Raw genomic sequence first — 25,809 nt, 5'->3', positions numbered from 1 at the left:
TGGGTAAATTCCTGGGAAGATTCCCAAAAATGGGAATTTTCCGAGAATTTATGTACAATCACTAACAAAATTGCATTCTATTACTGTTTTATGATTTCAAAGTCAAATTCGTTTTTTTAAATCAGAGTATATTAATACTGTTGTCTCTAGAAGATTCTTTAAAATGTATATTCTGAACGGTATTATCTTATTAATATTTTATTATATTTAGAGAGTACGCATAAATGTATATTTACTTACAATATGCTCTATGCAAGTAAATATGTGGAAAAAATGTTATAGTAAGTACACCTATTTTTATACCGATAAACAGTTTAAATTTACATGTAAGTGGATTTTCTAAACTTGATTCTACTGCTGATATCATAAATATATTAAATTTTTAAATGTTATAAACAAATTAGGTTGGGCAACTGTCAGAAGACACATGTCTCACCATTTCATCAACATTTGCGCATACACTTTTATGTTCATAATATTTGCAAGATACTGATTTATCCTTATAATTTTGCACGTAACATTACCACACACGACCTTTCTTCCTATCTATTTCTCGAAATTTCATACGTTAATTCACATGTAAGAGAAATCCGAATACCTCTTCACAAATTCGAGTCAGAGACAGGAGACACACCAACGTCTATTATTAACGGTAGTTCGGGGTGTATTAATAGTACTTCATCTCTATTTCTACATAATTTTTACATTACTTTACAAACTGGTTCCTTTTTATCATTTGAAAATTAATACTTTGTTACTTTTTAGTGTAAACGGAAATGGAACTTTAAAAATCATATTGTTAGTTATATAAAGTAAAGTAACTAATTTTAATTTTTTCAACCTCCAAATTATTTAAAACCTAAAAGTAAATCATAATAAATGAAAATAAAGTAATTAGTCATATGGTTCTTATAGTTTGGAAGATAAAGTACAGAAATGGAAATCAATTCCTTCCCGGAAACTTATATGCCAGGGAAAAAAACGGAAACATTCCCATTTTTTATTTTACTTTCCATCGGGAATATTTCCACTGCCCATCACTATGTCACAGAGACCCGAGGTTGACTAGCGTTCTTTACATTGTGGACCGAACTGTAAGGAAACTTATTCCCTCAATAACTATTATGCTGTACGGTGATCTGCTTACTTGTGTGGCTAAAATCTACACTGGGGTACATTTGTACCCCACTCGGGTATCTATGTGACCATATTTGTTTCAAGTATTTTGTTGTTTTATTTTATTATTGTAAAGAGCAAAATAAAGAACAGATGATATTGGAGCCTATTGTAATAAATCGTTGCAATATTGCATTCATATTGCATTATTTCAACCTTTCTGTCACAAAAATATTACGAAATTAATACCGTTATTTAGTGTATAAACAAATTCCTTTTCGCTAACCTAATCTACTTAAACTTACCCTAATCTAACCTATACTTAAAAAACCAACGCAACCTAACAAAGAAGAACCCAACATAAACTAACATACCAATACTATCGATGCCACAAATAAGGATGTTTCTAATTGCAAACATTTGTATTGGGTACACCTGAACGCCTGTTGAGAATCCGAAGTTAAAAAATATCATGAGTATTCAAGGGTTAACGTGAATTGTAAATACTGAAAATATGTATTTATATAGTTTGTTTTCAACAGAATCCAAGAAATATGATCTCGTTTTTCTCAAATATATTATCGATGAGTGACCTGAACTATACAATGCTCCAACAACCGAAATTCCAGAATATTCATCTTTTAATGACACGCACATAAAAGTTAAGCTGAGTGTTAGAATTTAGTTCATTAAGAGGATTTCTCGATCCAGTAAACAGATCCCTTGGGATCCACCAATGGGTTGCGACACATAGGTTGAAAATCGTTACTCTAAAAGGAACATGTTTTTCAATTGAACTGATCTCTTTTCCTTGATTAAATAATTTAAGTACAGGTATGATAGGTATCACAAAAGCCATAGGAAACCCTGATATGCAGAGGCAGTTCTAAAATTTAAAAGCTAGGACGGCCAACCAGACAACAGATTATGATAGGTATGTCATGAGTTTACTATACACTTGCAAAAATATATAAATAATAGCTTAAATTAATTTTGTTACTCAAACACTGGGAGGGCCTAGGCCCACGGTCCCAGACTAGATTCGCCATTGCTGATAAGATAATATTTATATAAAATAAAGAAATCTAGAGAAGTTTACTTATCTTTATGCTTCCTTGTGATGAATCATTTGTTGATTTTCATCTGTAAAAGGGAGGAGAAAATTGTTAATTACAAGCATATCTTCACCAATGAATAACAATACACTCATATGCTCACCTTATACACATGCAATGTAACAAGAGCCAAACAGAGAACGCTCACTAGTGGGATATTCAATATATAGGATGTTACAAAAGTTTCCCACAATATTTTGAAAATAGATTTCTCACATCAAAATAAGAGAAAAACGTTCATATGGACCTGTGATTGAAGTGCATAGTTTCGTACTTATGGGGTGCCAAAAACGTGAAAAAATGAGCTTTAAATGTCCGTAGGTCCACTGCTATACGACCTATCGTAAAAAAATGAAAATGAAATGAAATCTTTCGGTTTTACGTCGCACAATTATGCCGGTGAGACTAAAGGAGACGGTGATGACTAGTAATGAATGAAATGGTGGAATGTAGAAAGTGGGAGGAAACGGGAAAACCCCAAGGAAACCCACACGCTGTTTGTCCACCACAAAGTTCACTTGGCGGGGGCTGGGATCGAATCCGGGACCCCAAGCACCAGAGGTGAACGCTAGTAGTAGGCCCCGACGTATATCTCGCCGAGTCAGCAAAAATTTTTGTGACGTCATAGGTCAAAGGTCAATGACCTTGGCCCGGGGTCAATGACCTAGGGGTACATAGGACCACCCCCCTCTAAATTTTGGCAGGGGAACCATGGCCCACCCCCTAAATTTTGGCAGGGGTACATAGGACCACCCCCCTTAAATTTTGGAAATTGCCAAATCTAAAAATTTGGTGTGGTAGCCTAGGACCATAGTATGTACCTCTATCAGTATTGGGTGTCTATGTCGTTCCCTTTCATGGGTAAAAAATTGCCAAAAATTCAAATTTCGGGGGTTTTTGACCTAATTTATCCCCTTTGATGAGGTGTATTATCCTATATAGTTATATGGTCATGTATAGGGGTCCATTACCTTTCATAAGATATGGGTACATGTGTGCACTCCTTTAAAAATTTGTGAGGAGTACCTTGGCCCACCCCTTAAATTTTAGAAATTGCTCATTTTATATATTTGGTATTATAGTACTGGACCCTAACATGTATTATGATAAATTTGGGTAGTTCACCTCGTTCCTTTTAGGGGTACGAAATTGCCAAATTTTAGTACAACCACGTGTTTGTTTTGGCTCAATTTATCCCCCTTGGATGAGGTCCTATTACCTTATATGATTATATGGTTATGTATATTGGTCCATTCCCTATTATAAGATATGGGTATATTGATGCACCCTTTAAAAATTTGGGAGGGGTACCTTGGCCCACCTCTTTATTTTGGAAATTGCCCAATTTAAACATTTGGTATAATAGTATAAGACCCTAATATATATTACTATAAGTTTGGGTGGTCCATCTCGTTCCCTTCCATGGGTACGAAATTGCCAAATTTTAGTACAACCACGTGTTTCGTTTTTGACCTAATTTATTCCCTTGGATGATGTCCTATTACCTAATATGATTATATGGTCTTGTATAGGGTCCATTTTCTATCATAAGACATAGGTACATTGATGCACCCCTTTAACTTTTGGGAGGTGTACCATAGCCAATCCCTTAAATTTTGGAAATTTTTCAATTTAAGCATTCGCTATCATAGTACATGACCTCAATATGTATCATGATAAATTTGGGTGGTCCACCTTGTTCCCTTTCATGACTAAAAAAATGCCAAAATATAAACATAAGCAATATGTTGTATCACGTGTTTGGTTTTTGGCCCAATTTATCCCGTTTGATGCGGTCTTATTACCGTATATGTTTATATGGTCATGTATATAGGTTCATTTCATATCATAAGACATGAGTACATTGATGCACCCTTTAAAATTTGGGAGGGGTATCTTGACTCATCCACTCAGTTTTAGAAATTGTTTAATATAAGCATTTGGTATCTTCGTACAGGTCTTCAATATGTACCACTACAAATTTGGATGGTCCACATCGTTCCCTTTCATGGGTAAAGAACTACCAAAAATCAAATTTCGGAGGTTATTGACTCCTATTTAGCACGTTATATGGTTTATTACCTCTATGTGTTTATGTTCTCTTTTAAATTTGGGAATTATAAAATAACATAATTTGGTAAATGTTTTCTAGGACCCATTGGTGTTTCTCTTATGGCCAAATATTCAAAATTTAAAGGTTATTAACCGGCTTTATTATTAAATGAGTACAGGATTTATTACTTTTTCATAAGACACAGGTGTATTTGTGTACCAATCTTAAATTTTGGGAGGGGTACATTTCTTATTGTCATATCAATAATTGGTAATTGTTCTTTGGGTAAATCATTGTGAAATATTAGTATGATCACGTGATCAGTTATTGACCTATGATGGGATTAGGAGTCCAGGACATAGGTACATTTAAACTTTGTAGGATAATTTGAGAATGCGTGATTGGTATTGATTATTACAGCCAAATATAAACGTAAGCAATACGATGTACCACGTGATTGACATTGATGAGGTAGTGTACAGGGATACATAGCTAACTTTATTGAATCTTATGACTCATAGTCTTAAGGGAATACATGCTACAAAACTGGCAAACTTATTGTTGATGTAATTTGATTGGTTGATCACTATCTTTCGTGCAATCTGATTGGCTGATCACTATCTTTCGTGCAATCTGATTGGCTGATCACTATCTTTCGTGCAATCTGATTGGTTGCTGATTTTCAAATCTTTGCTGCATTCAGTTTTAAGTTTTGTTTAACATTTAAAAATCTTGGTTTCGTTCAACATTTGCACTCACTGATAAATATGATCAAAGCCGTTTATTTGTTAATCGAATAGTTAAAAACCGGATAAAGTTTGACGGTTAACCGTGAAACGTAAATTTTTTTTAGTTTGAAAATTTTTTGTTTGAAAGTTTTTGTTTGAAAACTCTTGTTTCAAATTTGTGTTTGAATTTTTTTGTTTCAGAATTTTGTTTGAAATTTGTTTCAAAATTTTTTGTTTGAAAATTTTTTTGTTTGAAATTTTTTGTTGCAAAATTTTGTTTGAAATTTTTTTGTTTAAAATTTTTTGTTCGAAATTTTTGTTTTGAAATTTTTCGTTTCCAAATTTTTTTGTTTAAAATTTTTTGTTTCGAATTTTATTTCAAAATTTTGTTTGAAAATTTTTTTCGTTTCAAAATTTTGTTTGAATTTTTCGTTTCCAAATTTTTTCGTTTCAAAAATTTTGCTTCAAAGTTTGGTTTGACATTTTTAAAAGTTTGTGCACTCATTAGTAAAGAACCTGAACTGTTTAGAACAAAAACCTCTGGCAACATTGTGGTGCAATAGTACACGTCAGAACATGATGTTGCAACGTCATCAGTTTTGCATCATATATAAGTATCGTTCGAGTTAGTATTCATGATAACATCATCATGGCTACTCGTCTACAGTTTCTAAACACACGTGATGTGATGAAATCATTTACCAAGACTACTGATTTACAACAGAATGTACCTTATAGAATCTTAGCTAGCCAAATGATCCCTACAAAGTTTGGATTAAGAATCGTAGTGAAGCTTGAAAATGATAAGAATATAATTTTACCAGCAAGATATTTACCCATGGAAGCATCAAAACAAGAAGAAGTGCTGCGTTTCTTAAATACTGGATCTGTATCTTTATGTTATAAAAAGACTCTTGGGTCGAAGTCATCAATTTGAATTTAGTACACAGCCAGATTCGTCAGCAATTGTGATGAAATCATGAATTCAAACGTCAGCACATTCCTTTGACGTCAGACATAGTTGTATGAATTTGGTTGGTCAGCATGACGTCAGTAACTGTGATGAAACCATGAATTCAAATGTCAGCACATTCCTTTGACGTCAGACATAGTTGTATGAATTTGGTTGGTCAGCATGACGTCAGCGACTTTGATGAAACCATGAATTCAATCGTCAGCACATTTCTTTCCAATGACGTCAGCCGTAGTTCTATAAATCAACCAATACACTGTCATCCCACGAAATCATTTGAGCAAGTGCTTTTCAGGAGGAAAGATGTGTACTTCTAACGATAAAGAGTTCATCTTCGCAAGCTATTATCCAATAAATATATTTCAAACAAAACATGTGATGATTGGTATCAGTGCTAGAACATTTGAACCAGTGATTCGATTGGGAAAAGCAGAACAATTTGGTGTACAACTGACCTGTGAAGAATGGCAAATATTATGTTCACGAATCGACCAAAAGAACGATTATTTTCATGATGAGCTAAATGTGACCATAGTCAAATTATTAGGCTCAAATCATGAAATGGTGATGCGTACAGTCCTCGAAGAGAAGATGGTGCTGTTACGTAAAAAGAGTACATTCCATGTCCCTCGCAACATGGTGTATCTAACACAAACTGAATGGAACAAATTCATCAGCGTATTTCAGTGTGTTAAACATGCAGTGGAAGTGTGCAACAAAACAAGTATATTCCTGAAAAAGTACTATTTTGAAAAATGTGTTATGCATATTGTACAACATGTATCTAGATATTGTGATGGTTGTCAACATCGTTCGTGGGTGCATACCTGTATTGATAAACAGTTTATTTGTGATCAAATGGACATTGAGTTTCCACCAATTGATATTGCAATAGACCTTAAAAGACTTCAATTGGAATTAAAATTATATGCTAAAGACAAACTAGTGCAAGAAGTTCAAAATACATTGTATCGACAATATCCAGATCATATATCTGGTATGGATGTATGTGGAGTGTAATAAAATGATCCATTTTAATGAATTGTGTTTTTTCATTTCAAGTACAACCCCATGTTCTGACGTGTACTATTGCACCACAATGTTGCCAGAGGTTTTTGTTCTGAACAGTTCCGGTTCTTTACTAATGAGTGCACAAACTTTTAAAAATGTCAAACCAAACTTTGAAACAAAATTTTTGAAACGAAAAAAATTGAAAACGAAAAATTCAAACAAAATTTTGAAACGAAAAAATTCAAAACAAAAAAAATTTAAACAAAAAAATTTTCAAACAAAAAATTTTGAAACAAATTTCAAACAAAATTCTGAAACAAAAAAATTCAAACACAAATTTGAAACAAGAGTTTTCAAACAAAGATTCAATAAAGTTAGCTATGTATCCCTGTACACTACCTCATCAAGGTCAATCACGTGGTACATCGTATTGCTTACGTTTATATTTGGCTGTAATAATCAATACCAATCACGCATTCTCAAATTATCCTACAAAGTTTAAATGTACCTATGTCCTGGACTCCTAATCCCATCATAGGTCAATAACTGATCACGTGATCATACTAATATTTCACAATGATTTACCCAAAGAACAATTACCAATTATTGATATGACAATAAGAAATGTACCCCTCCCAAAATTTAAGATTGGTACACAAATACACCTGTGTCTTATGAAAAAGTAATAAATCCTGTACTCATTTAATAATAAAGCCGGTTAATAACCTTTAAATTTTGAATATTTGGCCATAAGAGAAACACCAATGGGTCCTAGAAAACGTTTACCAAATTATGTTATTTTATAATTCCCAAATTTAAAAGAGAACATAAACATATAGAGGTAATAAACCATATAACGTGCTAAATAGGAGTCAATAACCTCCGAAATTTGATTTTTGGTAGTTCTTTACCCATGAAAGGGAACGATGTGGACCATCCAAATTTGTAGTGGTACATATTGAAGACCTGTACGAAGATACCAAATGCTTATATTAAACAATTTCTAAAACTGAGTGGATGAGTCAAGATACCCCTCCCAAATTTTAAAGGGTGCATCAATGTACTCATGTCTTATGATATGAAATGAACCTATATACATGACCATATAAACATATACGGTAATAAGACCGCATCAAACGGGATAAATTGGGCCAAAAACCAAACACGTGATACAACATATTGCTTATGTTTATATTTTGGCATTTTTTTAGTCATGAAAGGGAACAAGGTGGACCACCCAAATTTATCATGATACATATTGAGGTCATGTACTATGATAGCGAATGCTTAAATTGAAAAATTTCCAAAATTTAAGGGATTGGCTATGGTACACCTCCCAAAAGTTAAAGGGGTGCATCAATGTACCTATGTCTTATGATAGAAAATGGACCCTATACAAGACCATATAATCATATTAGGTAATAGGACATCATCCAAGGGAATAAATTAGGTCAAAAACGAAACACGTGGTTGTACTAAAATTTGGCAATTTCGTACCCATGAAAGGGAACGAGATGGACCACCCAAATTTATAGTAATATATATTAGGGTCTTATACTATTATACCAAATGTTTAAATTGGGCAATTTCCAAAATAAAGAGGTGGGCCAAGGTACCCCTCCCAAATTTTTAAAGGGTGCATCAATATACCCATATCTTATAATAGGGAATGGACCAATATACATAACCATATAATCATATAAGGTAATAGGACCTCATCCAAGGGGGATAAATTGAGCCAAAACAAACACGTGGTTGTACTAAAATTTGGCAATTTCGTACCCCTAAAAGGAACGAGGTGAACTACCCAAATTTATCATAATACATGTTAGGGTCCAGTACTATAATACCAAATATATAAAATGAGCAATTTCTAAAATTTAAGGGGTGGGCCAAGGTACTCCTCACAAATTTTTAAAGGAGTGCACACATGTACCCATATCTTATGAAAGGTAATGGACCCCTATACATGACCATATAACTATATAGGATAATACACCTCATCAAAGGGGATAAAATCGACCAAAACCCAAACACGTGGTATAACGTTTTGCTTACGTTTATATTTTGGCAATTTTGTACCCCTAGAAGGAAACGAGGTGGACCGCCCAAATTTATCATGATACATATTAGGGTCCAGTACTATAATACCCAATGTTGAAATTGGTCAATTTCCAAAATTTAAGGGGTGGGCCAAGGTACCCCTCCCAAATTTTTCAAGGGGTGCATTAATATACCCATATGTTATGAAAGGTAATGAACCCCTGTATACGCCCATATAAGTATATAGGATAATAACACCTCATCAAAGGGGATAAAATCGACCAAAAACCAAACACGTGGTATAACGTATTGCTTACGTTTATATTTTGGCAATTTTGTACCCCTAGAAGGAAACGAGGTGGACCGCCCAAATTTATCATGATACATATTAGGGTCCTGTACTATAATACCAAATGTTTAAATTGGGCAATTTCCAAAATTTAAGGGGTGGGCCAAGGTACCCCTCCCAAATTTTTCAAGGGGTGCATTAATATACCCATATGTTATGAAAGGTAATGAACCCCTGTATACGCCCATATAACTATATAGGGTAATAATACCTCATCAAAGGGGATAAATTAGGTCAAAAACCCCCGAAATTTGAATTTTTGGCAATTTTTTACCCATGAAAGGGAACGACATAGACACCCAATACTGATAGAGGTACATACTATGGTCCTAGGCTACCACACCAAATTTTTAGATTTGGCAATTTCCAAAATTTAAGGGGGGTGGTCCTATGTACCCCTGCCAAAATTTAGGGGGTGGGCCATGGTTCCCCTGCCAAAATTTAGAGGGGGTGGTCCTATGTACCCCTAGGTCATTGACCCCGGGCCAAGGTCATTGACCTTTGACCTATGACGTCACAAAAATTTTTGCTGACTCGGCGAGATATACGTCGGGGCCTACTACTACGCTCTACCACCGAGGCTGCACGGCCCCTAGACCTATCGTAGTCGGGTCAAGACATCACTGAGGAACTGGTATGTGAACTATCCAAATTTCCATCTTCCAGAACCTCCGATACTTGCACAATCATTTTTAAAGAGGCTGTTTGGGAGTACTTAATCATTCTCCTCCTGCCTATCTAGAAATTGGTGTGCAAGTACTCGAACATTCTCAAACATGGATATTTGGATAGTTCACATACCAATTCCTCAGTTGAGTTGATTTCTTTTAATTTCCCTTTCAAGAGCGAGACTATATAAGACGGGACCCATTGATTAACGTGGAATCCGAACCACATGCGCTCCCTTCGGGAATCGATCCCGGGTCTCCCCGCCAAAAACGTGTACGCTAACCGCTTAGCCACAAAGGAGTTCTCAGTTCCTCAGTAATGTCTTGACATGACTATGATAGGTCCCATAGTAGTGGAGCCAGGCCGGTAGCCAGCCCAAAAATGTAGAGGGGGCCGGTAGAAGTTAGGATGGCCCGATCCAACCATATTATAGTTCATCATCATATTATACTTCATTTGCAAGGCTATTGTGAAAATTTTAGAGGCCCAGTCAACAGTTAGGAGGGCCCGCCCCCTAGACCGTTTTCGGCACCTTATAACTCGGAAACTATCAATTTTGAGCACAGGTCCATATGAACTTTTTTCTTATCTTGATGTGAGAAATCTGTCCCCAAAATATTGTGATACGTTTTTGCAATACTTTGTTTAACAATCATAATTTAAAATACTGTCCCATATAAGATAGAAACACGGACGCGTCCACGTGAGGGTCCACCGGGTCTGGACTTCCCCACAAAATTTTTGTAATTCAACATACGAGTATATTTACACATTTCTTTAAAAAAATAAAACTATACATGTTTAGCAGAGAAATGAATGTTGTAGCATAAAGATTTGATCTTATACTTTATCTGTACTCTTTGTTTTCTTATAAAAACAATATAGGTCTGTCATTTTTTACTAAGAATATAGGTGGCAGTGCTTAACAAGTACTTATCGTCTTTTCAAGTGCAGAATAACAATACTACATAGACGAAATGTCTCGTAGTATTAGATCTCCACAAATTTTTAATCTGTTCAAATAAAAATATTTGGGTGCTCTACTGGATAGATATTTAATTTGATAATTTTATTTAATTACTTTCGTGAGTGAAAGAGATGAATATTTTATATAGAAAGAAACTAGATAAGTTTATTTTGTTACATGTTATGCCATTAGTTATTCCATACTAAAATGAAATCTTCCAGTTTAACGTCGCATGGGTATGGTCTTTACGTTAGAGGAAACAAAGATTAAAGCAAGTGAAAGATTATGGAAGATTTTGTGAGATGAGAAAGTGAGAGGAAACGGGAGTACCTCGAAGAAACTCACCGACATAATGTCCACCACAAACTTACTTCGCCGGGTATTGAACCAGGGACCCTATACACCAGTGGTAAGCGCTTAACCACTGATTCACCATGTCCCCCTCCCTTTGTTATTGCATACATCCGGAATTCCTTCAAACAATTCAATAAATTCGTACTTCTTCCTGTTAGGATGGAAATTGTACCACTAAACTGAACACACATGCCATATCAATGTTGATTCACTTTCGAAGTATTGTGTCATGAAAATAACACACACAGTAATTTCGCATTCGCGTCATTTATGATAGGGTGTCCCTTGGTTTTGAAATATGTATACATTTTATTCAATACCAGTAGTATTCTAATTAAAAAAAACAAAACGTGAATCTACATTTGATGCTGGAGTGCGTTGACCTCCTCTCCCCCAAGCAAATTCTAAAATGACACTATTGATTCCGAATTACAACCTATCCACATCAGACTTGCGTTTAAGTATTTTTGCCCCTGAGCTCAGGAAATTTTGTGCTCCTTCTATCTCATTTGTTTATGTTCAATTATACATAATCAAAGACTAAAAAAAACTGATTAAAGAGGAAACATAATAATGCCTCTAGTATACACAATAGAAAAAAATCAGAAGAATTAAGTACTAGTCTACAGAAAATACAATACAGCTCCTTCTTGCCAGTAGCATCATAACTTGAAAACGTGGGCACTCTGTGGTACCAAGACTAATTTCATTACGAATGTTTCTTAAATTTCCTTTTTTTTGAAAAGTCACTTTTCTCTACATACCATACTTCAATCTTGAATTAGAACGGTCCCGGGTTCGATTCCCGGTGGGAACACTCGGTTGAAAAAGTGTAAAAAAAACTTTTTCATTCCAGCCATCCTGAATGAGGTTTCCCTGGGTTTTCCTCATTCACACCAGGCAAATGCCGGGATGGTACCTAACTTATAGGTCCCAGGCAGCTTTCTTCCTTTCCCAATCCTTTCTTTCTTCCCTTTCCACGAATACTGTGGTTGTTCGTCGAGAGATGTCATTCCTCACACGCGACGGGTTAACATGGCCATAGATGTCGAAATCCCGAAAATCTAAATCCTAAATCCCTTCAACCTTGAATTTTGGATATGCCGCCCCTGAAAAGTTTTCGTCTTGGGCTCAGATACCTATAGTCCATGGGTAAATTCGGGTCTAATCCTCATTAACACCAAATATACAGGGTTATTCAAAAAGAAAGAACAGATTTCAAACATCTATTTCTTCCAAACTACAAAAGATAGAAACATGATTCGAACGTTACTTGATTAAGAAACGTTTACAATTTGAACAGCCCGGATAGATGTTCCAATCACGTCCGCATTGGCGCTGTTGTTTGTTGTTGTTTGTCTGTAGTGAAATGGCGGCGTCACCACAGGAGAAGTCTTTTTGTGTGCTACAATTGGCAAAACTTAAGTCCATTGTTGCAGTTCAGCGAGCATTTCGCTATCAATTTAATAAACTACCGCCGCATCATAAGCAAATTTGCGAGTGGCATCGAAAATTCGTAGAAGATGGTTGCATCTGCAAAGTGAAAAGCACGGGAGATCCACACACATCAAACGAGAATGTCGAGCGTATTCGTACACTTTACGAAAGGAGTCCAAAGAAATCCACATCACGAGCAAGCAAAGAACTTAACATTCTTCAACCAACGGTATGGCGAGTTCTAAAACATCGTCTGCACATGAAGCCATACGATATAAGCCATACGGATATAAGAAGAAGTTCCCATCATGGCAGTGTGAAGGTGGTTTGTGCTCCGCAGATTTTTGTGTACTAATATGGGAAGAAATATCCGATATTGAACTAGATTTAGTGTGAAGTGAACAGTAAGTACTGTAGATTATAATGGATTATTAACTTTACTAGCTACTGGTTCATTTCAGTAAATTATCAGCAATGAAACATTGAAGTGATCGGTCTAAAGAATATAAACAAACCAGTGACAGCATTGGAAACTCAGTGTGAGAAAATTATTGTGATGGAAATTCAGTGTTACTAGGTCACATCTCGAAACTTTCATAACTGAAATTGCCGTGTTATATCAGTGTCATAGATACTTTTTAAAGCTACACTACGACTAAATACTTTTATTAAATATGGTTAACATGAGATTTCCCAGTTTTTGTTAATAAAATTACGAATTTGGAGCAAGTTTTTGTACTTTTTGTTAAATATCAAGAAATTTATTGTTAAATATGGGAGTTTGTAGTAAATGTTCCAAAGCTGTTCCCAGGCAAGAACTGAATCTGAAAATTCAATGCAAAGCTTGTAAAAACATATATCACGGTACTTGTGTTAATCTCGCGGAAGATGATATTAAATTTCTTCGATCGAATGATCAAGCTTGGCGTTGCGACAATTGCGATCGAGCTAGGCGTTCTAGTATGGATAGTGACAAGTTACTGGAGACAACAACACAGTGTCCCTCCTTACTTGAAGTTTATCATTTACTGTTATCTATTAAAGAAGAAATTAGTGACTTGAAAAAATCGAACAAAGAAGTCGAAGATGAATTAGGAAAGTCGTTAAACTTAGCACACGAAAAATTAGATGAAAATTCGAAGCTTCTCAAAAATCAAAGTGAACTGTTAAAAGCATGCCAAGAAACTATCGATACTTTAAAAAGTGAAAATTTAAGGTTGCAAAAACAAATAGATAAAATGAACTTACAAATTGATGAGTTGGATCAATACGGACGGCGTAACACGTTGGAACTGTGCGGCGTTCCTGAGCTACCAAATGAAAACATATTAACTACTGTAAAAAATATAGGTCGTGCTATAGACGTAGATATTAATGACAACATGATTGATGCGTGCCACAGAGTAAAAAAACATCCCGGTCAGGATGCTGCTAATATAGTTGTTAAATTTGTAAGGAGAATAGATAAAGATAGGTTCTTACATATAGTGCTCTCAACGGGTCGGGTCGGGTCGGGTTGAAGACCGACCCGACCCGACCCGTGACCCGAATTGACTGACCCGACCCGATGACCCGACCCGACCCGACTGACCCGAACCGTGATCCGACCTGATTGATCCGACCCGATAACCCGACCCGATCTGACCCGATTGACCCGACCCGATAACCCGACCCGAGTGACCCGACCCGATAACCCGACCCGAGTTGACCCGATTGACCCGACCCGATAACCCGACCCGAATAACCCGACCCGACAACCCGACCCGACCTGACCCGACTGACCCGACCCGATAACCCGACCCGAGTGACCCGACCCGATAACCCGACCCGAGCTGACCCGACTGACCCGACCCTACAACCCGACCCGAGTTGACCTGACCCGACCCGACCCGTAACCCGACCCGAGCTGACCCGATCCGAGTCGGGTCGGGTCGGGTCACAGGTCGGGTCGGGTCAACCCGATCCGTTTGAGAGCACTATGGTCACAACACTGGGTGAACACCAAAATGCACTCCCATTGGGAATTGAACCCGGACCACGTGTACCGAAGTCTTACACGTTAACCACTAGCTAGATCAAGCGGGGATTTGTATATGCATCTTAATGAATATTTGGCACTTTTGAGGTTTGGTTATTTCTTTTTATAACTGATACCAATGTCCGACGTGGGAGAAATTTATTTTTATTTTTATTTTATTTATTTATTTATTTTTATTTAATTTTTTTGATTTAGTTCTATGTGACGAAATTTTTCTTCAAGGTCAGTGTTCTCACCTGCTGGGACGGCAGGGCGTCTTCTCGGAAGGCAGTAGCAAGAGTCTCTTGGCGGAGAAAAAAGGAAATCGTTTAACTACAATGATAAGGGTTGAGGAAACAGGAGAACACCTGTGATTTTTTCCAACCCTTCAACTTTCATTCCAAAATAGGTTCTTATGATTCCGGGACCCTACCACTTTGATTTTTCTTTCTCGGTAATTAAAACGTATTTTACAGTATATATAGTTGCACGTAAGAAGATACATAATATGAATTTAAAAATACAGGTTGATATTTAATTATAAAGTACTAATTTTATTTCATCACTTTCAGCCCAACAAATGAAATTCAAACAATTCGCTCCCTAGGTCTTGGTCATCAATACTGCGTCTTATTCTTTGTCTTGCAGTCAAGTCTTGGTCCTGCATTTCGTAGTCTTGGTGATCTTTCATGCTATACAAGAGCCAAGAATGCTCACCTCATCGGTACAAATGAAGACCAAGTGTGATTTTGATTATGGTATTTCATACTATACGGAAAGCTAGAAAATACGCTCATCGCTACTTGGTGATCACCAAAACAAGGCCAAGAGCAAGATTACTATGCAATTCGTCTTGCATATCCAATCTTTATCTTGTTCTTGTATCGATGTCCTTGGGCTTGGTGAAATAAAATGAAATATTCACTTTAAGCAGGGGTGTAGCCAGCAGGTTCGTGTAGGAAGGGCCCGTCGTTTTTGAGGGGGGGCAGCTACAATGTACAAAGCAAAAAATGTGTTGCTGCTAGTGTTTTTCAGGCCTAAAAGAAAGGAAAATTTTGGTTTCCTTCTGGAAAACTAAAAACACTATTTTATCTTATTTATTATTACTATTATTATTATTATTATTATTATTATTATTATTATTATTATTATTATTATTATTATTATTATTATTATTATTATCCATAAATTATATTCAAGATAGTTTTTATTATGCTTAATCAAGAACTACTGCCCGGGACCAAACGCTATACTTTTGTGCATAACTATAAAAATAACCAGAAAGTTCTGTCCCTTTTCGTGGAGGTCTGTGTTCAATTGGACCTCACACCGTGAGTTGAATGCGAGTGGAGATAAGGCGAACGTCAGTTGTTGGTGTGGGTATATCCAACATACTACCTGGTTGTGGCAATTCAGATACACAGTGAACTTGCGTAAAGACAGAGGGAACATGGGACATCCACAGAGCGTCATAAGAGCATGTATGCTGAACGAGTTCAAATGGAGGTCAAACGCCGCTGTAGCGGGACAGAAAATATGCCAAGCCTTTGTTGAGGGTGTCGTGACGACGCGGACAGTGCAGCGATGGTTTAACAAGTTTAAGGACGATGACCAAACACCCGAAAACACCACATGCCAGAAGACCAACACATGTACGTACAAAGAGGAACTGGGACTACAATTCAGTGTGTGGAGAAACCATTCGGCAGCACATCCATTAAGTTGGGAAGCACTACAAGTTGGGTCTCACATGTTTTGACTCCGGGCCAGAACGCAACGCGGCAGTTGCATGGGTTTATTTACTGTTTCGGAGCCATTTCTGGACAGGGCGTTGACATGTGATAAAAAGTGGGTCCTATACGAAGCTCCACGGCGCCGTCATCATTGGTTAGCATCCCATGAACCGATTTCAAAACAGCCGAAACCAGCACTGTACCAGAAGAAGGTCCTTCTGTGTGTTTGGTGCATCGTGCATCGGGAACTGCTATCAGCTGGTCAGAGTATCAATGCAACTGTGTAGTGTCAGCAGTTGAGCTGTGCTCAACAAAAACTCAAAACTCTGGAGCCATCACTTCTGAATTGCAAATGTGTCCTCGTTTACGGGACAACGCTAAGTCCCACGTGGCTAGGATGACTCAGGACACCATTCTCCGCCTTGGATGGGAAACAATATTGCAACCACTATATTCCCCGGATATTGCACCGTCCGATTATTACCTGTTCCATTCTTTGGACAATCACCTTAGAGGCCGCCAATTCAAATCCCTAGTAAAAGTCCAAAATGCACCTGATACCTTCTTCGTTTCACGGCCCACCAACTTCTACCGCGATGAATTCCATGGCCTTCAGGAACGTTTTCAGAAGGTCGTCGATGTTGATGGGGACTATTTTTGATCTTCCAGGTTAGGTGACGTATCGATGTTCGAAGGTGGTGGGTGAAAAAGCAACAAAACTTTTCTTGATTACCTTTTTATTTAAATTTAAGACCTTGTATACAGAACTATGTACACAAGATTGATTTTCTTTAAATTTCACTTAATTTCTTTATAGTTTCCTGACAAAAATATTTATTATTCGTGACTAAAAAAAAAAAAAAAAAACAATTATTTTATTACACTGAGTAGAAATAAAAGAGGGCGAATGAAATCCAAACTGAATAAAAACATTGTTTCTTACCAAATTTTCCATTCTCTGTCTTTTAAAATACTTGTTAAAGCATATGAAAATATAATGTATTTACAAATCAGTTTAGTACCTTTGTTTTATGGCTGTATTTATAATATCTTGTTAAAATGTTTGTCTTTAAACTGTCAAATATAAATCGCAGTAAATTGTGTAATCTGCTGTCACAAAAATGTATCCTATTTTTCGATCGGTATGGAAAAACAATATTTCTCCATACTATTTTACCGTATATTATTGTCAATAATTTTGTTACTTTTAAATGAAGGAAGCGAGATAATTTTACTATGATGTTTTTAAAGCTGGTCATTTGGGGGGGGGGCAGGAAACCATTTGGGGGCCTGGACCCGATGGCCCCCCCTTAGCTACACCCCTGAGTTTAAGGTCCCTCGATTCTGCTTCGAGGCTAAGGGATATGGTGACCATGAGAAATGAATGAAATGGTGGAATGAAGAAAGTGGGAGGAAACAGGAGAACCCCGAGAAAACCCACTACACGGCGTTTCTCCACCACAAAGCCTACTTAACACAAGCTGGGATCGAACCATGGACACCATGCACCAGAGATGAATTCTCTACCACTGAGCTACCGCTGCCCTGCTTGGACTTGGTCGTCCATATCCAATCTTTCTTTTTGCCTTGCTTAAACAACTTCTAGTTTTGTTCTAAATCCAGACTCCATATTGGCGTAGATGTTAATATTACAGTCGATTGGTAAAATCAATCTTCCACATTTAAAAATTAAAATACACACAAGTACAAAAATAAGCATTTACCATAAAAACACTAGCTGCAAGTGTTCAAAATACATTTATGGCTTCTATAAAATCAATTGAAAATTGCTATTTTTAATTACGCAGGTAGTGTAAAACAGCAGTTTTCGACTCCAGCCGAGTTTAAGCTCAACCTAAAATTAGTTGACCAAAGTAAACTGACCCGACTGACCCGACCCGACAACCCGACCCGACTGACCCGACAACCCGACCCGACTGACCCGACCCGATAACCCGACCCGAGTGACCCGACCCGAGTTGACCCGATTGACCCGACCCGACAACCCGACCCGAATAACCCGACCCGACAACCCGACCCGAGCTGACCCGACTGACCCGACCCGACAACCCGACCCGACTGACCCGACCCGACAACCCGACCCGAGCTGACCCGACTGACCCGACCCGACAACCCGACCCGAGTGACCCGACCCGATAACCCGACCCGAGCTGACCCGACTGACCCGACCCGACAACCCGACCCGAGTGACCCGACCCGATAACCCGACCCGAGCTGACCCGACTGACCCGACCCGACAACCCGACCCGAGCTGACCTGACCCGACCCGACCCGTAACCCGACCCGAGCTGACCCGACCCGACTCGGGTCGGGTCGGGTCACGGGTCGGGTCGGGTCAACCCGACCCGTTTGAGAGCACTACTTACATAGAAGAAAGGTTAAACGTAATTTAAATTGTAAAGATATTGGCTTTACTACAGGGGGACCTATTTACGTAAACCAATGTCTTTCTGTGCAAAGAAAAATTGTATTCAGTGAGGCGCGGAAAATTAAAAGAGAAAAAAATTACGAATATTTGTGGGTCGATTGGTCTGGTAACATTAAGTTGAGAAAAAGAGCAGATGACTCTGTTATTTATACACTTCGTACAATAGAGGATATTCGACAATTAACATAATTTATGAGTAATAATGATAGAGTGATTTCAATATGTTACCAGAATGTACGAGGAATTAATACTAAATTAAATGAAATATATACTAGTATTTTAACAGAAAACTATGATTTCATTGTATTGACAGAAACATGGTTGAACAATAGTGTATTTGATAGTGAATTTATTGATGACAGATATATAGTTTTTCGACAAGATAGACCAAATAAAATAGGAGGAGGTTCACTTATAGCAGTATTAAAAAAGTTTCAAGTACAAGAAATTAGGATAAATATTGAACATGTTCAAATTGTCTGTATTAAGATGATAACAGGAGGTAGTACTTATATTATTGTATCAGTATACTTTCCACCTAACTCAAAAATTGAATCATATTATGATTTTTTTAGAAAATTTGAGGAGATCACTAATTTTCAGTTTTATAATATTACTATCGTAGGTGACTTTAACATACCCTCAATTACTGATTCCAGTTTTAATCTTATAACTGGAGTTCATATTTGTGTTGCGCTTGCAAACTTTTTGTCTTTGTTTAATCTTCAATCATACAATAATATAAGGAATAATAATGGAAGAACATTAGATTTATTATTAACAAACTTAAAAGATATTAATATTACTAGGAATAATTGTCCTTTAGTAACTGAGGACTTACATCACCCTCCTTTATTAATTGAATTCTCTATTACATCTAAATGTTTAAAAACAAAATTTAGTCCAACTATTATCTTTAACTATTGTAAAGCTGACTTTTACAATTTGTATAAGGATCTACATAAAATGGATTGGGGTCAGATATATCAATATGAGAACCCGAATGATTCATTAAATTATTTTTATAAGAAACTTGATGCTGTAATTAATAAGAATGTTCCTAAACGGAAAATAAATAAAAGAAGATCTTATCCATGTTGGTTTACAGCTGAGATTATAAATCTTATAAAACAGAAAGAATATTTTAGAAGAAAAAGGAATCATTCCAATTTTAATTTCCTCAAATTTGTTGAATTACGCAAAAAGTTGAAAGGTATGATAAGTAGATCTTACAAATTATACATTAGTAAGGTAGAGAATAATATAATTGAGAATCCAAAAACATTTTGGAGTTTCATAAATAATAAAAAGAGGGATAACAGGAAACAGAATCAGATGACTTGTGAAGGTAAATTGCTTAATTCCAGTAAAGAAATAGTGGATTCTTTTGCAGATTATTTTAAGTGTGTTTATTCCTCGGATTGCTCTTCTTATACAATTTCTGAACCGAGTTATCAAGAAACAACCCACTGTTTAAATATTTCTACTATCACTGTAAAAGATTACGAGATATCTGTAAAAATATTAAAATCAAGTAAAGTGAGTGGTTATGATGAAATACCTACTTATATATTTAAAGCATGTGGGGAAGTTCTTCGTGTTCCTCTTTTATATATATACAATAGCATCTTGAAATCTTAAATATTTCCAGATATTTGGAAAATTAGTAAAATTGTACCTATTTTCAAGTCGGGCAATCCATGTGAAGTAAAAAATTATCAGCCGATTTCACTTATGTCTGTTCCTTCGAAAATATTTGAGCAAATTTTATACCAGAAAAATTTTGAGCATGTTAAATCTTATATATCAACTTATCAACATGGCATGATATCATATATATCCGAAAAGATGTACTGTTACTAACTTGGTCACATTTAATCAATTTATATCTGATTCTTTCAATGATGGCTACTCTGTGGACGCAATATACACTGATTTTGCTAAAGCATGTGATAAATTGGATCATACCATTTTGCTTCAGAAGTTGTCTAATTTTGGTTTTTCTTATGAATTACTAAAATTAATTTCTTCTTATTTAAGCAACCGGAAGCAGTTTGTAGTATATAAGCAATTACACTCTTTTATGTTCAATGTAAATTCAGGTGTACCACAGGGATCCAATTTGGGACCATTGTTTTTTTTACTATTTATAAATGACTTACCACGTGTTATTAACTTCTCAAAATGTCTTTTATTTGCTGACGACCTTAAAATTTATAAGAAGATAACTAATCAACTCGATTGTATTGAGCTACAACACGATATAGATAGTTGTTACATATGGTCGCTGCAAAATAAACTTAATTTTAATATAAAGAAATGCTTAGTCTGTACATTTTCAAGACAATGTACTCCATACATCCATGAATATGTTATGAATCGTGAAACATTAACCAGAGTAAATTTTACTAAAGATCTGGGTGTATGGCTAAACAACAAACTTACATATGAATTACACATTGAAAAAATAGTTAATGAATCTTATAAGGCACTTGGTTTTGTTCTACGAAATTCTAAAGTTTTAAATAATATTCAAACTGCATTCAAGCTATTTAATAGCTATGTAAGAAGCAGACTAGAGTACGCAAGCGTGGTATGGAATCCTTTTTATCACTGTTATATTAAGAAAATTTTTGCGACATATGTACTACAAGAAATATAGAAGATCTTCATATGAAGAAAATATTTCTTATGATAATTTGGTTAATTAATTTACTTGTGACACATTAGAATTAAGGAGAGAAATAACAGATCATTTATTTTTGTATAAAATTGTAAATGGCCTTCTGGAATGTGATGAGTGTTTACAACTATTGAACTTCAATGTTAAAATGAAGGCGTTACGTAATCGGCAACCATTCTATTGTAAGAAATCTAATTCAGTGTCTCATCAAAACTCACCACTAATAAGACTCTCCAGGAAACATAATAATGCCATTAAAGGAAAAAATGAAATCGATTTTGCAATGACAATGAAAGTATTTTTGGCGAATTTAAGGGAGAATTTAAGTACATGAAATAATAGTACTGGTAATTGTGAATAACGCCAAGTATTACTAAATTTAGGAATTATTTTGAAATATTGAATTTATATTGCCTTAAAGAGATTATTGTTGTGTAATTTTATGTATATATGTTTTTGCTTTGCTTCGATTTATTGTGTTATTTTATTCCTTAAGTCTTTTTTTCTTATTTCTGTTATTGGTATATTCTTCTTCACAGTATGCTGTGGCTGTAATGTTGTGCAATGGTTAAGAATTATCATGTAATTGCAAATATTTATATTATATTAATTATTTGTACAATGTAATTTCGAATATGTATATTATATATTGATTACTTGTACAATGTGATAGCTTATGTATGTTGTGATGTATGTTCGTAAATCTGCATATTACTAATTACATAGTTATAATGCCTATTGTAATTGGAGCTCAAGCTCTGTTATAGGTGATAGATAATAATAAAATAAAATAAAATAAAATACAAACTACAGTTATTGCAAGCATTGCATCCTGACAACCACAACAAAAGGTACGAATTTTGCATTAGCACCGTTTTGACATTTGTCGTGTAACACACGGTGCTCATATTGAATGCACACCATAATTACTAACAATAAATTGTAAACTTTTCTTAATCAAGTAACGTTCGAATCATGTTTCTATCTTTTGTAGTTTGGAAGAAATAAATGTTTGAAATCTGTTTTTTTTTTTTCTTTTTGAATAACCCTATTTAATAATAATCAGAAGCTTCGGTAGAAGAGTAGTCGTAGTCAGCAGGCTGAGATGACTGAACAAAAGGGTACAGGATGTAAATACCAAATCTTTGTTTACCTCCTTAATACTATTCGACTGGTTAATTTGATATTAGTGCTGTACGATGTCGTTGTGCTACATTCGTTCTAAAGTGAAATTGTAACGGCAACGAAAGCTGAAGTAAAGATCGAAATCTGAAAATTTATTTCAACCTCTTTTCCTGAGTTAGACCGTTGTCACTATTGACCTTTTCTTTACAGCAACATCGGGTACACCAGACAGTAGCAATATCAATCATTAAAACTGTTTGGTCAATCATTATTATTATTATTATTATTATTATTATTATTATTATTATTATTATTATATTCTGTCGTCTTGGTGAAGCCAGGAGTCTTCGCACGTTTTTCAAAAGTAGGGTTCTATACACCTAGCGTGTACTTTCAAGGAAACCGACTTATCTCGCTTATCTTACACGACATATTTCCGTTGCTGATATTAATATGTTTTGAAGATCTGCATTTTGGACAATATCTCAACATTTTTACATTTGTTTCGCTCATTTTCCATTTGCAGCAAACCTGACATCTCCGTTATCTCACTACACTGAGAAAAATCCGTTCTCCGGACAGCAGTATATTGCATAAATATACGGAATCCTCTTGCGTACTACAGAAATCAATATGGAGCATACGTTATCCATATGCTACATATGCACTGCCCTTAGTTACATTATGCCGTTGCAGAATATCTGACGTCTAACGATTTTCTGTATATCACATACTTATTATGTTACATTCCTCAGCTATGTGTTATATACGTCCATTTGTATTTCAGATCCTGACGGCCTATATTGTTTCATGTGGAAAGTACGTATAGATGTAACACTTATACGGAAAGTATTATAAAACATGCATTTTCAGTTATACGTTTGCTGTACGTTAAGTGCAAAAATTACAGGAATTACGCATGTAATCTACATTTTAAGTACGCCACCTACATTTTGTTCTCATGACATGTTACAACGTTTACATCCATACAATAGAACGTGTAAAACTGTGTTTATAATTTCCTTAAAATTCGAAGTGATGATAAAATGTAGGTGTTAATGTAATATTCCACAGTTCCATAACTGTTTCGGAACATTCACCCTCTCGGTAGAAACTTTTAGTATAATGGAAATATTTACGGAATTTCTCTTGAATTTCAACAGGATCTACCTGTCACAATAGAATCTCTATGGATAATGGAAATATCTACAGGACTTCCCTTGAATTTCAATGGGATGTAAATGTCACAGTAAAAATTTTTAAGAATAATGGAAATATTTATGAAATTCTCCTTAGCTTTCAATGAATTTCTCTTGAATTTCAATGGGATGCTCCTGTCAAGTAAAAATGTTAAGGATAATGGAAATATCTACAGAATATTTCTTGGATTTCAATGGGATGTACCTGTCACAGTATCAATTTTAAGGATAATAGAAATATCTACAGAATATTTCTTGGATTTCAATGGGATGTACCTGTCACAGTATCAATTTTAAGGATAATGGAAATATCTACAGAGTATTTCTTGGATTTCAATGGGATGTACCTGTCACAGTATCAATTTTAAGGATAATGGAAATATCTACAGAATTTACCTTAGATTTTAATGTGATGTTCTTGTCAGGTAAATTTTTTAAAGGTAATGGAAACATCTACATGTTTTTCCTTGGATTTCAATGAGACGTGCATGTCGGAATAGAAACTTTAATGATAATGGAAATATCCATAGGGTTTCCCTTGCATTTCAGAGGGATGTTCTTGTCAAAAAATTTTTAAGGAGAATGGAAATATCTACAGGATTTCTCTTCGATTTCAATAGAATGTTCCTTTCACAGAAAAGATTTTTAAAATAATGGAAATATCTACAGATTTCCCTTGGATTGTAATGATTTCTGTCTATCACTATAAAAATTTTAAGGAAAATGGAAATATCTACAGGAGTTCCCTTGGATTTTAATGAGATGTCCATGTGAGAGAAGAAATTCTATGGATAATGGGTATATCTGGTGGATTTCTCTTGGATTTCAATGGAGTGTTCTTGTCACGGTAAACATTTGAAGGATAATGATGATATCTACAGTGTTTTCCTTTGGATTTCAATGGGATGTACCTGCCATAGTAGAAACTGGAAATGTCAACGGAATTTTCGTTGGATTTTAAGGAAGCTTCCTGCCACGAGACAATATTTGAATGCCCAAAGCTCGTCGTTCTGCAATTATCCCACAAAAAGTCCAAGAAATGTTTCACAGGAATCGCGCAAAAAAAAAAAAAAAAAAAACTGCTAGAAATAAATGGGTATCTGGATTTGAACTTGATGTGCACCGCGACTTCTGTGAGCATTCCGATATTTTGGGACTGACTTCCCTTCTGTACCTATGTACCGTACTATATGGGCAAGGAGTATACAACATGAGTTTACGTCTTTTTTATTTCTTCGTTATTCATTTTTTTCACTTTTTATGATATGTTCATCCCTTTTTGCACATTACTGTTTTCAAACGACGAGATGGGAGAAGGAAGTATAGTAATGGTGACAAAAATCGAATCCATCAATGCAGATATGTAATAATACAATAACAAAATAATGGGAAAACCTCGAATTATTCTGCTTGTAATTGTTACTATTCATAGTTTATTAACTACATAATTTATACGGTTTACCAAACATTGTTAGGATCATCAAGTCTATGAGGCTTAGGTGGGAAGGTCATGTAGCTGGGTTAGAAGAAAGTAGAAACGCTTTCAAAGTTTTGACTGGAAAACCAGTCGGAAAACGGCCATTAGGAAGACCTAGGTTCAGATGGCAGGACAATATTAAGATGGGTCTCGCAGAGATAGGAATGCAAAGTAGAAACTGTATCCAGTTGGCAAAGGATAGAAGTCAGTAGAGAGCTTTTGTGAACGCGGCATTGAGCCTCTGGATTCCATAGGCCATGGAGTTAGTTAGTTTTTTTTTTTCATAGTCTATTTGACGTGGACTTATAAAA

The 25,809-nt window shown here is 35.6% G+C and overlaps 1 protein-coding gene across 2 annotated transcripts in view; it reads right to left on the bottom strand.

The window, feature by feature from the left end:
• Window positions 1–25,809, bottom strand: part of mAChR-A (muscarinic Acetylcholine Receptor, A-type) — a 523,004-nt gene that overhangs the window by 320,508 nt on the left and 176,687 nt on the right. For both annotated transcript variants that reach the window (XM_081757026.1, XM_081757027.1), the window contains exon 2: window positions 2,220–2,259. The gene's annotated coding sequence lies outside the window, so the exon portion shown is untranslated. The remainder of the gene's footprint in view (window positions 1–2,219; window positions 2,260–25,809) is intronic.

This window comes from Thermobia domestica, chromosome 5, assembly GCF_964235325.1.
Source record: "Thermobia domestica chromosome 5, izTheDome1.hap1.1, whole genome shotgun sequence".
NCBI lineage: Eukaryota > Metazoa > Arthropoda > Insecta > Zygentoma > Lepismatidae > Thermobia > Thermobia domestica.
This window is presented reverse-complemented; position numbering and strand designations above follow the sequence as displayed.